The sequence below is a fragment of the Elephantulus edwardii genome, unplaced genomic scaffold, assembly GCF_000299155.1.
Source record: "Elephantulus edwardii isolate Elephantulus edwardi_28Jun2011 unplaced genomic scaffold, EleEdw1.0 scaffold00070, whole genome shotgun sequence".
Classification (NCBI taxonomy): Eukaryota; Metazoa; Chordata; class Mammalia; order Macroscelidea; family Macroscelididae; genus Elephantulus; species Elephantulus edwardii.
The window spans coordinates 13513143-13528544 of record NW_006399820.1 but is presented as its reverse complement, the minus strand read 5'-3'; the positions used below and the strand labels follow the sequence as shown (position 1 = coordinate 13528544).

General features: G+C 42.1%; 1 pseudogene; it reads right to left on the bottom strand.

Moving 5' to 3' along the window:
- Positions 1 to 2093: 2093 nt before the first annotated feature.
- Positions 2094 to 14545, bottom strand: LOC102859298 (annotated as a pseudogene).
- Between the last annotated feature and the right edge of the window lie 857 nt (positions 14546 to 15402).

Below are 15402 nucleotides of genomic sequence, written 5' to 3'. Positions count from 1 at the left end.
CAGATTTCTTGACACAACTTGGTGAGCACGTCCAGGGCAGCATCTGTTAGCTGAAATATGCCAATTGGTACTAGAGAAAAAATTGAAGTTGTCAATGATTTCATTTTAATTGGATCCACAATCAAAATTTGTGATAGCTGCTGTTAAGAAATAGAGATTTGCCTTGGGAAAATCTACTCCAAAGTTCTAAAGTTTAAAGAACTAAGGTGCATCTGGTCCATGCATTTTCAATTGCTTCCTATGCATCTGAAAGTGGAACAATGAATAGAATGACAGAAGAACTGATGCCTTTGAATTGTGGTGTTGGAGAAGAGTACCGTATATCCTTTGAACTGTCAACAGAACAGATCTGCCTGGAAGGAAGTTCAACCAAGGTGCTCTTTAGAGATGATGATAATGAAACTTTGTCTCTGTCTCATACTTTGAGCATGTTGTGAGCATGGCCCCAAAAGGCGTCATACTGAGAAAGTTACAGGGTCATAGAAGGTAGGGAAGGTGGCTTGACTCAGTGACTGCAAAAATAGGCTAGAATGTGTCAGCTGTGGTGAGGATGGCACAGGATAGGGCAAAGTTCCACTCTGCAGTGGATATCATCATCACTGTGAGTTGTGGCTGATTCAGTGACTCCCAACAACAATATACCATGTACTATTGTAACACACACCATTAATATATCTGTGGTGTCGATACTTCAATACAACTTTGGCTTTTCTCAGATGGTTGATGGGACTACATTAATCTGGGCTATTTGTAGCCCCACCAAGGAGATTGGAGAGTTTACTGATAATGTAAAGAATGTGTTATTCACATTTTTTTAATAGGAGCATGCAGAAAAGTGGATACACTACTAATGAAGGCATTAGTCAGTTGTGCCTACAAGACTTATATTGAGCAGGTTCGGCAGCAGAAAATAAGAATCCTCCCTGCCATCAAGTAACAGAGAGCACAGCGGGTCTATTAGAAGAGATATTTCCATGTTATATTAAGCAAAATTAAGTAAAATAATTGAGGTGGAAACACAACAGCAGAGGTGGTTGCAAACCAGAGACTGATGTGAGACAGAGCTGAACTAGCCCTGCTACACCACAAAGCCAGAGCCAAGGACACTTGCTTAGGCTTCCTGGTGGCATTTACATGTATGTGTGTCCACCTAAGAGTGTATTTGTTTGTGTAAGATGCGTGTTTAAGTAATTAGCACATCAAAAAGAGCTTTGTAACACTGGGCTAGAGGGAACATTGCCTGTGAAATTATATGCCTGAGAAATTGTCTCAACTGAAAATTGTATCCAGAGTGTTTCCTACTTAAATTGTAACCTGTTACTTCATGAACAAGCCTATCATCCTAACTGTTGTTTGTGAGCTCCATATGACCATTGCAGCAGATTAGCAAACCTAATAGTGGGTTTGGGTACCATAAGAGTCATGGTGGTGTTAGAATTGAAAGCAGACGTACAGGAGTATGGAAGCATATCTGACCTTATAGGAATTGGCTTGGCACTTCTGATGTTGATGGGAATTCTTTTCACCTTAAGGTATGAGTGGAGGGTGGGTATTGTCACTTCAACTCCAGCCACAGTGTGTCTACAATACACTTATCAAGTATTCCATGGAATAAGTCCACAGAAATAAACATATGTATGATTTCCCTTGTTTACTTTAAAACAAGATTGCCTCTGTAAAAGAAAAATTTCTACTACGCACTATCGTTCAGTGCTTAAATGATAATTAATGCCATCACTGTTAGTTATGCTCTAACATCAGTTGTTGTTGTTGTGTTGTTGGTTGCCATCGAGTCGAGCACGACTCATAGCAACCCTATGAGCAAAAGACCTGAAACCTTTCTATATAAGAGTGTTAAAATATTTTCCTCTAGAAAATGACTAGACATTGTTAACATTGTTACAAGATTGGAAAAAAAAATGGGATGTTATCTTAGAAAATAGAAATGTATTAACTCTAAAACAGTCCTATAAATTGATTTTTTAATTTAGACATTATAAATAATATATTTCCTTTTATAATCTATTCTTTATTTAAGGGAACTAAGGAAAGTTTATTTATGTCACAGATAGTTCAGGTTAAGAAAATTAAATTTAAGTCTAAAAAGAGGAAAAAAAAGAGTAGTTTTTGGGTTTAGCTGACTTGCTGGCAATCTGATTCTCCTAAGCGTCTACCTTTTTCCCATTCTACAGAATGCTGGAGAAAAAAAGAGTAAAAAAAAAAAAGATTTTTTTTGAACGTGATACTACTTTTTAAGAAAAATACATTTATAGTAACTCAGTTCTAGCTAAATGTTAATATTATATTGTGGGTTGCTTAGGAAGAGATTGCTCATCTTTCTCCCTCAGAGTTCCTGATGAGTTAGAACCACCAGAGAGATGTGGTCTGTGGGTTAGTAGCACAAAACTTTAGGGACTACACTACCAGAGCAATTCCTTCCCTCCATCCCCATCAGGTAGATTGACTGAATTCTTGCAACTAAAAGAGTCCTACTTCATATACCAACTATATGCATTTATATACATTATTGAATGATATCACTAAGATTACACACAAGCAAAATCCTGCTGAAGGTCATAAAAAAATGACTACAACAGCACATCGACAGAGAACTACCAGAAATGCAAGCTGGGTTTAGAAGAGGCCATGGTACCAGGGACATCATAAGCTAATGTCAGATAGATTTTGGTTGAAAGCAGAGGGTAACAGAGGAATGGCTATCTGAGTTTCATTAACTATGAAAAGGCATTGACTGTGTGGATCTCAACAAATTGTCTAACCTTGGGAAGAGTGGGAATCCCAGAACACCCAATTGTGCTCATGCAAAGCTTATGTGTGGACCAGGAAACAGTCATCAGAACACAGCAAGGAAACACTGCATGGTTCAAAATCAGGAAAGGAGCGTGCCAGGAATGTGTCCAGTCTCTATACCTTTTCAATCTATTTGTGGAGCAAATCATTTGGGAGGCTGGACTTTATAAGGAGGAATGTGGCCTCAGGATTGGAGGAAGACTCATCAACAACCCGTGTTATAGAATAGATGACACAACCTTGCTTGCAGAAACTGAGGAGGACCCCGAGCATTTGCTGCAGAAAGTCAAGGACTGTAGGGCTGAATATAGATTGCAGCTCAACAGCAAGAAGACAAAGATTCTCAACACTGGGCCAATTGGCAGCACCATGATAGACAGAGATGAGATTGAAGTTCTTAACAATATCAGCTTGCTAAGTTCCACAATCAACACTCTTGACCCCAACAGTCAGGAAATCACAAGACAAATTGCACTAGGAAAATCTGCTGTCAAGGACCTTCCCAGAGTGCTGAAGAGCAACAATGTCAGTCTAGAGACTATGGTGCATCTAATCAAGACCAGGTTCATCACAATTACTTGCTATGCATCAGAGAGCTGGACGATGATCAAAGATTACAGAAGAATTGATGCCTTTGAGTTGATGTGCTAGAGAAGAGTATTGAACATACTATGCACTTCCAAAAGAACAAACAGGTCTGTCCTGGAGAAGGTGAAACAAAGCTCCTCCTTGGAGGCAAGGATTTTGAGGCTCTGTCTGACATACTTTTGGTATACTTTGGTCCATGAGGGACCAGTCCTTGGAGATGGACATCATGTTTGGAAGGGTGGAGGACCAGCACAGGAGAGAAAGACCCTGAATGAGATGTATTGATGCAGTAACTGGGGTAAGGAGGGTGGGTGTGTCATAGGCAGTGAGATTGGTTTAGGATAGAGCAGAGCTCAGAGCTATTGTGCTTAGGGTCACTATGAGTAGTAGTAGACTCGATGGCACATTAACAACAATGACATGCATTGAATTGTGTCCCTTCTCCAATTATGTGTCAAGTTGGCTAGGCCATGATGTTGTTGTGAGTTCACCCTCCAGCGAATTTTCAGAGGTAGTTAATCGCATGGGAGGAGATAGCCTATTTTTCTCTCTCTGAACAGCTGATAGATTTGAACTTGTGTTGTTTGCCTTTGGGTGGACAATATAGTTCTTTACCATTAGGCCATCAGGATGCAATTATCCTGTGTTACAAATTATCACTTCCATGATATTAATGAGGGAGCTCTGGTGGCCTTGTGGTAAGAAGCTGAGCTGTAATCCCAAAGGCACGTGGTTGGAATCCACCACTTTGAGGGAGCAGGATGGGTAATCTCGTTCATGGGATTTACCGCCTCTGAAAACTCACTGGAGGATCAGCCATGAGTCAGTTCTAATTCTATGGTACAAACCAACAACATGATGTTAATGAGGCAAGATGAGAAGTAGCTATATTAAAGAGAATGCAGTCTACAGGATTAGTCTGTATCATGAGTGAATCTCTTTTGAGCTAAAAAAGAGATTAAACAAACAAGCAGAAGGACCTCAGTACCACTGAGAAAGAAGTGTCAGGAGTAGAACACATCCTTTGGACCCAGGCTGAGGGAAAAGAATGATGTCAATACTTTTGAAGATCTCCTAGGAAAGCTAGAGCCGCAGATGCTGAAAGATGATAAGGACCTTACTCCTAATGGTGCACTGACAGAAAGGGGAACCTTTCCCCTGAATTCATACTTCTAGCCCCCTAAGTGTCAAGAGAACAAATTTCTCTGTGTTAAAGCCATGTACCATGGTAGTTCTGTTAAAGTAGCACCAGTTGTTGTTATGCACTGTTGAGTCAGAATCAATTTATAGGTGACCCTCTGGCAGGTTTTCAGAGCCAATTAATCGCATGGGAGGAGACTGCCAGTCTTTCTCCTGCAAAGCAGTGGCAGATTCCAACTGCATGGCTTTAGGTTGGCAATGCGGTTCCTTAACACCAAGCCACCAGTACTACTAGATAACACTAAAAGACTGAAGAAGAATCGAGGCCTTTGAATTGTGCTTTGGTGAAGAGTATTGAATGTACCATGGACTGTGAAAGGAAGACTTTTAAGATGGACTGATACAATGACTGCAACATTGGGCTTGATGCACAGAAGAGACTGCGAAGAAGGTGCATGTTGGGTAAGGTTTCCAGCTGTTGTAATTAGGACTGCTCTGAGTGACGAGTCAACTCAGTGGCACCTATAAACAATGAAACAGCACGCTAGCCTTTCCCTTCTTCAATTTGCTCCCAAAGTTGGGTGGCAGGCCCTAGCCTGAACTTGGTAACTCTTTCCTTGCTTCCATAACCAATCCCCTCACACTTTTCAGTGTTATTTTTATGTGCTATTGAGTCAGAACCAATTCAGAGCTGACCCTCTAGTGGTTTTGGGTTTTAAGACACTGTAAATTCCATAGGAGGAGATTGTTCATCTTTTTTCCTGGGGAGAAACTGATGTATTCAACCTGGATACCTTTGTGTTAGAAGTTCAATTCCTTACCACTAGTACATCTCTTCAGGATTATAGTGGGGGAGATTTAATGGCCTAGTGGTAAGAAGTTAGAGGACAACTGTAAGGTGTGTGGTTCAAATCCACCAGCTGCTCCATAGGAGAAATATGGGTAATCTTCAGTGTGATTTTAAAGCCTCTGAAAATCCACATGAGAGCCAGCTATGAGTTGTTTCCAACTCGACAGCACAAAACAATGACATGGTCACAGTAGAGGTGATTCAGCTCCATAGACTAGAGGCAGTTACAGATGTCAATAACACAAGTATCTAAAGAAAATAATAAATCAAATATCCAAAGGAAAGAACAAAACAAATAGATCATTTGTGCTTCATCATTATTGTAAAAATAGGATAACTAGTAACTAGTGGATATAAGTCCAAAAGGGGAGGGGAAGAGGCCTAGAGAGCGAGGAGGCGAGAAAATCTCTAAGATAAAAGAGTTTGGTGGGTGAAGGGTGTATGTGAAGGAATTAGGAAAGATCAAATGGGGACCAGAAAAGATAGGGTAATATTAAAAATAGATTAATGATGATTAATTTTATAAAACACAATGTGCTTGAGGGATGGTTTGAAACACAATGTGAATGTAGGATGTGTGAAATGCTGTCTATATGAATGACCCAAAATGTATACAAATTTGTATGAAAACCAATATAAAAACAAAAGCAAAGTGTGAGGAGAAAATGGAAGCAAGAAGACAATCTAAAGAATAGGAGAAAATATCTGCAAATTATACATCTGATAAGAGTCTAATATCCAGGATATATAAAGCGCTCTCACAGTTCAATAACAAGGAATTAAATAGATATTTCTCCAAAGACAACCAGTTGGCCAACAAGAGCATAAGAGATGTTCAATATCATAAATCTTTATTGCTGTTAGGTATCTTTCAGAGGATTCTGACTCATAGTGACCCTATGCACAACAGAAAGAAACCCTGCCCAATCCTGGGGGCCATCTTCACAATCACTTCTGTGTTTGATTCCATTGTTTTATCCACTATGTCAAATCATCTCTTTAAGGGTCCTCTTCTTTTTCTTTTTTCCTCCATTGTTGTTGTTGTTGTGTACAGTGGAATCATAGCTGACCCTCCAGCAGGTTTCTATAGGCAGTTTAATTGCATGGGAGTAGATTGCCCATCTTTCTCCCTTAGAACCATTGGTGGATTTGAACTGCATGCCTTTGGGATTGCAGCACAGTTCCTTACCACTAGGCCACCAGAGGCCCCCCACCCTTTTTTCTCATTAAGGAAAAGCAAGTCAAAGCCATAGTGAAATACTACTGCTCATCTACTAAAACAGAATATAAACAAATTGAATAATTAGAAATGTTTTTTAAAACGTGGAACTCTTATACACTATTGTTCAGAATGTAAAATATGCTGCTGTAAAAAAGTCTGGTTGCTCCTCAAAAAGTTGCTTCCCAAGACTATTTGACCCAGTAATTGTGCTTCTAGGTATAAGCCCCAAATAATTGGAAACAGGTTCTCAAACAAATATATGTAGACACATGTGCATGTCAAAAAGTAGAAACAACCCAAGCTTCCATCAACATATGAACAGGTAAACAAATTTTGGAATCTACATAAAATGGGATATTATTAAAAATTAAAAAGGAATACAAGATGACATGTTACAAACATGCTAAGTGAAAAGGCAGGCACAAAAGATTATATATTGTAGGGATTTCATTAATATGAAATATCCAGAATAGGTAAATCCATAAAGCCAAAAGGCCGATTAGTGGTTTTGAGAGACTGGAGGGAGGGAGAATGTGGAGTAACTGCTTCATGGGTGTGGAATTTCCTTTGGGAAGATGGAAATGTTCTAGAACTAGATAAGGGTGGTGGACACATAATAGTTTGATTTGACACAGTGACTATGAGCATTGTGAGGATGGCTCAGGATAGGACTTCTTCATAGGATCGCTGTGAGTTGAAGGGACTTAACAACAACAACAATAAGTATGGCACAGGATAGGACAGGGTTCAGATCTATTGTTGATATAGTTGCTATGGGTTGTACTCAAATCGACAGCATCTAACAATAATAACAACAGACTCCTTAATTTCTGGTGGCATGGTGCATAGCATGTCAAGATGGTGACTGAAAGGCAGATAATTTGAATCCACCACTCACTCAGTGGAGGAAAAACAAGCAGTTTCCTCCTGTAAGTCAGTTGCCCAGGAAACTATCTTTCATATTTGTTGACAGAGACTGGTGAGCATGTCCAAGGTTGCATCTCTTTCCTGAAACACCTCAATTGGTATTCCATCAATTCCTTGGAATTCCCCTCAATGCCTTCAGTGGAGTGTGGACTTCTTCTTCACTACTATTGGTTCTTGATCATATGCTACTTCCTGAAATGACTCAGTGTCTATAAATCCTTTTTGTTACCACAACTTTGTGTATTCTTTTCATCTTCTTTTGATTCCCTGCATCACTCAAGATTTTGCCCATGAAATCTTTCAGGGTTGCAACTCAGAGCTTGAACTTGTTTTTCCTGTCTTTCAGCTTGAGAAATGCTGGATGTGTTCTTCTCTTTTGGTTTTCTAACTCCAGATCCTTGCACATTTCATTACAATACTTGCTTTTCTTTGTCTTCTCAAGCTGCCTTTTATAAGATACCAGGACAACAGACTAGACGAGATCCATTCTTGTTCCATTCCCCAAAAAGGTGACCCAACAGAATGTTCAAGTGATAGTATAGTATCTAAATATCACAGCCAAGTAGGAATCATACTAAAGATTAGTAAAAATTCTGCCATAGTACATTCACAGAGAACTGTGAGGAGTTCAAGATGAATTCGTAAGAGGCTGCGGTATTAGGGATATCATTGCTGACATCAGATGGATTTTGGTTGAAAGCAGAGAATACCAGAAAAATGTTTAATTGTGTTTTATTGATTATGCAAAGGGATAACACAGGGAAGAATGGAAATCCCAAATATTTAATTGTGCTCATGTGAAATCTATTTATAAATCAAGATGCTGTTATCCAAACAGAACAAGATAATACTGCATGGTTTAAAATCAGGAAAGGTGTGTGTCAGGATTGTTTCTTTTTTCCATACCTATTCAGTGTGTATGCTGGGCAAATCAAGAGAGGCTGGCATTAGGATTGGAGGAAGAATCAATAACCTACTTTATCCAGTTGACTCAAACTTGCTTGCAGAAAGTGAAGAAGACTAGAACCACTTACTTCAGAAGAACAGACTACAGCCTTCAATATGGGTTACCTCTCAACATTAAAAAACTGAAAATCCTTACCACTGGACCAGTAGGCAACATCATGATAGGTGGAAAAAAAAAGATTAAAATTGTCAGTGGTTTCATTTTACTTGGATCCACAAACAATACTCATGGTAGTAGTGGTCAATAAATCAAAAGATGCATTGTATTGGGGAGATCTGTTGTCAAGGACATCTCCAAAGTTCTAAAGAGTAAGAATATCAGTTTAAATATCAAGGTACACATGTTCAAGCCATGTGTGTGTGTGTGTGTGTGTGTGTGTGTGTGTGTGTGTGTATGTATATGTATGTGTGTGTATATATATATACACACACACACGTTTCATTATTGGTGAAAAGAGAGCTGCTTTTAATGTTGCTATTCATAACATACAATGGGGTAAAAGGAGTCTTGGCTAGAATGTGTCTTTTTTTCCTTACCAAACTATTGCAGTTTTTGTTGAGGATCCTGGTCCACTGTCCTTTCTGGGATGGGTCAGCATTACCAAGATGGTAACATGTTCTGGCCCGGGTCTTCCATGAAGATTCTTGATAAATCTCTTGCAGTGGCTACGATTTTCCTTCTTCAGATTCAGCTTGCATCCAGATGTTGCATTCATTCTAAATTCTATATTATGTCTCTCGGTAGAGCAGGTTTCATCACTTTTACTCTGCAAAAGGGTCACTGAATGACTTCCACCACCAGTTAGAGCCAAGAGAGGCTTTCCAACCATATAACCAGGATTCTCCACTTCTAGTACCTGGAAGGGTAGCAGCTGTGTTTTGTCCAGAAGCTTTGAAACAAATGATGAAGTGCTGTTGTAAGGAAATATCTGGCTCCACAGTCAGGCTGGTTAGTCCAAAACTACCAGAGATTCTCCTGATTCCAAAAGTGCCATTGATCTCTAGCTAATACATCACCTGGGACACAGCATTCTGGCAAGTATTTCCAGCCTCTCAAACAAGTGTTACAGACACCACCATACTCTGTAGGCCTGTCATACTTCTTAGAACTCTCAAGACTGCAAAGTTATATTAAGAAGCAGCACCAAGGGCTGGATCTAAGATACAGCAACATCCCAGGTTATTAAAAAAACTAGTACAAATTGTACTTTTACTCTCCAAAAAACCTGTAGGATTGCTCTCAACACCGAGTCCTCCAGTCCCCAGTTCTGTTGCTGTCTCAATAGGATAACTATGGACCAGTTGGAGAAATAAGTCACAGTGGGGTCCTCAGCCCTACAAATAGGTGGTGGTGATTGAGTTTTAAATGTTAAAGTGAATAACTTGCCTCAAACTCTGCAGCCAGGGCCTAAAAGTTGGTTGTATTAACTTTTTGGAGCTTCTGGAAGTAGTTTGATTTTGAGTTGTTCATACAGACACCAACTTGCTTTAAAAAAAAAAAGCTAGCTCAATTTTGTTCAAATACATGAAAACTCTTGTCAGATATGGGGAATTACTCAATAAGAGTTATCCACACTCACCGAGCTTGAAGACTATGCTCCTATGAAGGCAGAAGGAGAAAACTGGGCTTGGGATGGGGACGATAACAGTCCCTGTCACAGCAGCAATTTATATAGCAGGCATCAGGCGTCAGGAGTCAAGATGCACGCATAGATTGAGAAGACTGGGAAGATGACCACTGTCTTATTGTCAGGCATCGATGAGGTCCCAGCAGTAGTCCCTACTGCGGAGATCTCAGGCAATGACTGTGGAGCTTGCTCTTGGTGAAGGACAGAAAAATCTGGCACAGAGTAGTTGTACCCAGTCTGAAGGAGTAGACACTGTTCCTGGTGGGAGCAAAAAGCCTGAGGTCAGGTGCCCTTGAAGATGGTCAGAAAGAATGCCTGCAATAGCATGTGCTGCCGGGGAGGAGGGGGAGCACATTAGAAGATTGAGACCCCTGCAAGGTCAAACAGTCAACCTGCCATGATCATTTTGTTGACTTCCTGTCAAGGAAGGTTGTTTCCTGAAGGTTGGAAAATGAATAAGGAAGACCGAAGAAGAATTGATGCCTTTGAATTGTGGTGTTGGAGAAGAGTATGGAATATGCGGATGCGCTGCCAAATGACCATACAAATTAGTCTAGAAGGAAGTGCAACTGGCGAGGAGAATAAAACTTCATATCACTTACTTTGGGCATATTTTTAGGAGGAACGAGTCCCTGGAGAGAAAGACATCATGATGGGAAAGGGAGAGAGTCAGTGAAAGAAAGGAAGACCCTCAGTGACATGGATTGACACAGTAATTCCACAATGGGCTTGAGCATGACTGAAGTTGTGAGGACGATGCAGGATAGAGTAGGATTCTGATCTGTTGTCACTATGAGTCCTAACCAACTTGACGACACCTAACAACAACCACCTTCAGTAAAGATTTAACAACTTTGGAAACCCAGTGGAAAGCCACTCTGAGTAGGACTTCCTTCAGCAGCCATGGGTTTGGGTTTCTAGGACTCAGAAAAACACAGGAAGGTCCTCAATAAGATGCACTGACACAGTGACTCAAGTATAGTGGAGAGGATGGCACAGGATAGGACTGGGTTCAGATTTGTTCATCGGGTTGCTATGAGTTGTACTGACTTGAAGGCATCTCACAACAACATATGATCTAGAGGGAGTGCTGGCGGCTCAGGGGTAAGGAGTTGCACTGTCAACCCAAAGGTAGGTGGCTTGAAACCACCAGATGCTCCATGAGAGAAAGATGAGCAATTACTTCCCATGCAATTTCCAGTCTCCAAAAACCTACAGGAGGGTCAGCTATGAGTCAGTTTTTACTTGATGGCACATTAACAACAACAACAACAACATAGGGTGTGGCAGTAAGAAATTGAGGTGTCTTTTTGTCACTATCCTATCCTTGTCTCCTGTCATCCTTCCAATTTTCCCCTTAGTTCTATTAAAGCCTCCTGTATCCATCCTTCTTTAAACTTTCTGATTCCTTAAGCTCCTAAGCTTTTCATATTTGTCTTTCTCTTGACTTTGTTCTCTAGTTATCTTGAATTTTTCTTTTCTTCCTTCATTGGTTTTGTTCATTCACTCCTTCCTAGGGTTGCTGAAACAAATTACCACAAAGTTGTTAACAGATGCTGTGCAGTCAGCTCAGACGCAGCAACTTTGAACACAAAAAAACAAAACACTGTCAGCTCTGTCCTCGCAATCTCTGCTGTGCTTCAAGTCCATTGCTGAAGCTACTGTGTCAGTCCATTTCTCTGAGCATCATCTGTAAAGTAGTTGTTGGGTGTCATTACGTTGACTACAACTCATAGTGATCCTATGAGCAACACACACAGATCAAAACCTTGCCCTATCCTGTGTCATCCTCCTCAAAATAGATGGCTTAAAACAATTGAAATTTATTCTCTCATGGTTCTGGAGACCAGAAGTCTTAAGCAGAGTGCTGGAAGTCATGCTGTCAGAAAGATGGAGGAGATGTTATTTGCCTGGACCAGCTGCTGGCAGCCCCACCTGGTTTATGGTATTATATCTTCCATCTCTGCCTCTGCTGTCACAATGCCTTCTCCCACTCCGTATCTGCTGTGTTTAAGCCTCTTCTCCTTGTATAAGGCCACCCATCACGCTAGATTAAGGCCCACTCTACTCTGGTGTGACTTACTCAATACATATGCTAATAATCTATTTGAAAATAAGGTAATATTAACAGATAGAAGGTAGGAATACAAATGTAGAGGTTAGGCCTTCAGCATGCCTTTTGTTGTTAGGTGCTGTCAAGTGACCCTATGAACAACAGATCTGAACCTTGTCTTATCCTGTGCCATCCTCACAATTTCTGACACACTTGTGCCCATTACTGCAGTCACTGTGTCAGTCCACCTGGTTGAGAGTCTTTCTCTTCTTCTCTAACCTTTCCAAGGAGGATGCCCCTCTCCAAGGAATAACCTCTTCTAGCAACATGCTCTAAGTACGTGAGAAGAAGCTACATCATCTTGGACTCTAAGCAACTTTCTGGCTGTGCTCGCCCCAAGACATATCTGTTTGTTCTTTTGGTAGTCCATACGATATTCAGCACTCTTCTCCAACATGCTTTTTAGGGGATACAACTCAGTCTATATTTTACACTCCCTTTTCTTTCCTGCATCTGGCCAAATCATATTTTTCAGGTCTGTATTTAAAAATCACTTCCACTGGGCTGGTCCTTGTGGTCAAAGAGCACGTTAGCTGTCTTTTTACTAGAAAATGGCAGATCTGTGTGCAAACTCTCAAAGAATATCAGCCGGACCACTTTTCTGTTCAGTTTCTTGAGGGCAGTGTGTTGTTTTTCTCAACACTGAGCAGTGTCTTGCATTAACAGGCATTTGATAAATGTTGGTGGAAGGAATAAGAGGTCAGTCTCTTTGTGCTGTACACCAATGTCCTTCCTCCTATATTCCTTAAGCTAGTATTTTTTAGCTGAAAAACCTCGTTTGATGAATTAAGTGCAGATTTTCTTTCAGAGCAGAGAGTTATCTGATCAATCTTAAGAAGAGAATGGATTAAGATGGAGTCTCTCCAGTAGAGATTTGCATTTTCCAGGGCTCTGCCATAAGTATAGGGAAAAGTTACTTTTTGTTAACCTGTTCCGCTGCAGGGAGTTTTGGTGCTGGTATTCACAGTGATGCGAATCCAAAGGCAGCAGTTAGAATCCTTTAACTGCTAACAGGAAGAAAGATGGGTAGTCTCCTCCCCAGCGATTTACAGCTTGAGGACAGGTGGGAGAAGGCGAGGAGGGAGGAGAACTCGATGGAGGGTCAGATATAAGTTGGGTCCAACTGGATAGCAATAAGCTTTTTAGTTGGAATCGACTCAATGTATAATTAGAGCATGAGTGAAAATAATTCTACACCGACTTTAGTCTGCTTCTTCTTATTCTATTTTCTCTTGATAAAGGAATGAGCAAATTAGTGGAATGCCCCTTAACAACTCCTCTCCACATTCCTAGGAAATTTGTAACTCTAGGCTCCTCTCTGTTGGCAATAAAGACAGCAATGATTTCCTGGCACTTTCCTATCATTCCTATCATCTATGTTGCATCAATGTGCTTTGCTCATTGCTGGTTTGTTCTCCAGGAAAACTCTATATTCTTGAATACATCCACCTGCTCCTACCAGAACTTGGGCCTCAAAACTGGGTCATAGAGGAAGAAAGGCTCTGGGCATGTTCAGTCACCAAAGCCAGGGTGTGTTGGATTCTTTCTTCTCTGACTAGGAGATGGAGTAGGGGCCCTGACAGGTGGAAGGTGTTTTTAAAGAAAATGTTGGCAAAAGAAACCTGTGTGCAGCTGAGCCATTTCGTTCCAGTGCCAATCTAAAGTCCTGGCAAATTTAAGTAGCTGGGATGCCATAATTTTTAAAAAGAAATTGCAAGGAATTACTTTGGAAACATTGAAAAGATTCGTAGGAGATTTTCAGCGGTCTGATCATGACTAACAAGTATTAGGGGATTAAGGTTAAAACAGAAGAGAACCTAGGCAGAGGTTAGTTGCATGCAAGTGGGGCATGCACTTCCTTGAACTGTGCCCGGCAGATTGCAGGGTTTCTGAAGTTGCCTGGGGCCAGAAAGACAACCACCACAAGCCCAGTCTCCTGCAGAATGGGGCGCAGACCTGGGGGAGGGGTGTGAGCGTCCGCGCCTGGGGCGGGCAGCGCTGGAGAAGGGCCCGCTCCCGGGAATAAACAGCAGGGGAAGAGTCCCCGCGCACGCGGGGAGGCGGGGAGCGCAGACTGAGCGGCCGGCGGGCGCTCAGAAGGGCCGCCCCTGGGGAGTCAGGAGGCCGGCTAGCGGCGCAGGGGGCGGAGGAAAGGGTTCGAGACGCCCGTAGAGGCTGGTAGCTAGGCGACCGGAATGTCTTTGATACCCGAAGCTGTGGCCTCGCCTAGCTGACAGCAGAACCGGAGCAGGGCGCACGCGCTCGCACTTCCCCCGGGGGCACTCCTGGCTCCTCTTCATGGCCATCGGACGCCAGGTAAGGAGTACGGGTGCCTGCCGGTCTGTCGGTCTTGCACCGGAGTTGCTACTGGTCCTGCTGCCCCCAGGCTGTCATCTCCTCTTTGCGCTCCTCTTTGTGGCCCCCTCGGCGCCCTGCTGCCCCTCGCCAGCGGCCCACAGGGACTCTCACTCTGCAATCCTGGTTTTTGCTTGGCTGCAGGGGAGACGGCCGCCTCCTCTCCACGGTTCTCACTTTCTCCGCTTCCCGAGGGACAGTTCTCGGAACCCGAGCCCAGGGCTACTCCTCCAGCCACTGGGGGAGTACTCCACCCTCCCCAGGTGTGGGGTGGACCCAGACGCACGGGTTCCTTCTGCCGAGTCTAATAATTTCCAGGCTGGAATATCTCAACTCCTCTCCCAGGATTTATTCCCCCACTTCTGCTAGGATCCGAAATTTGGGGGAGAATATTGACTCCTAACCAAGGTCAATAAACAATAAGAAAAGGTCAATACAGTCTTGCCTTTTGTATCTGCCCCATATATGTTGGAAGGTTTCCCCCCCCCCCCCCGTCTTTCTTCCTTTTATCCTTAGTTGAAGGCTGTAGTAAGTTTACAAGGGAAGATGCAGGTGCTAGAACTTTATCATTGCCTAAAAGCCATAACTTTGCAGGCTCTGAGGGAGGAAAAAAAAGTCCAAGATCCTGATTCAGATCTGGGAGGAGTGGGCTGGTGTTTATTTTAAAAAAAGCCTCGCAGGTGACTTTGCAAGTCCTTCCCCCACAACCGCGAGAAAATATCTGTAGGGTCCCCCACTGGGATGGGGGTGGTGGCACCCAGCTGTTAGTAAGCATCGCTGGAAATGGAAGTGAGAAACTGGA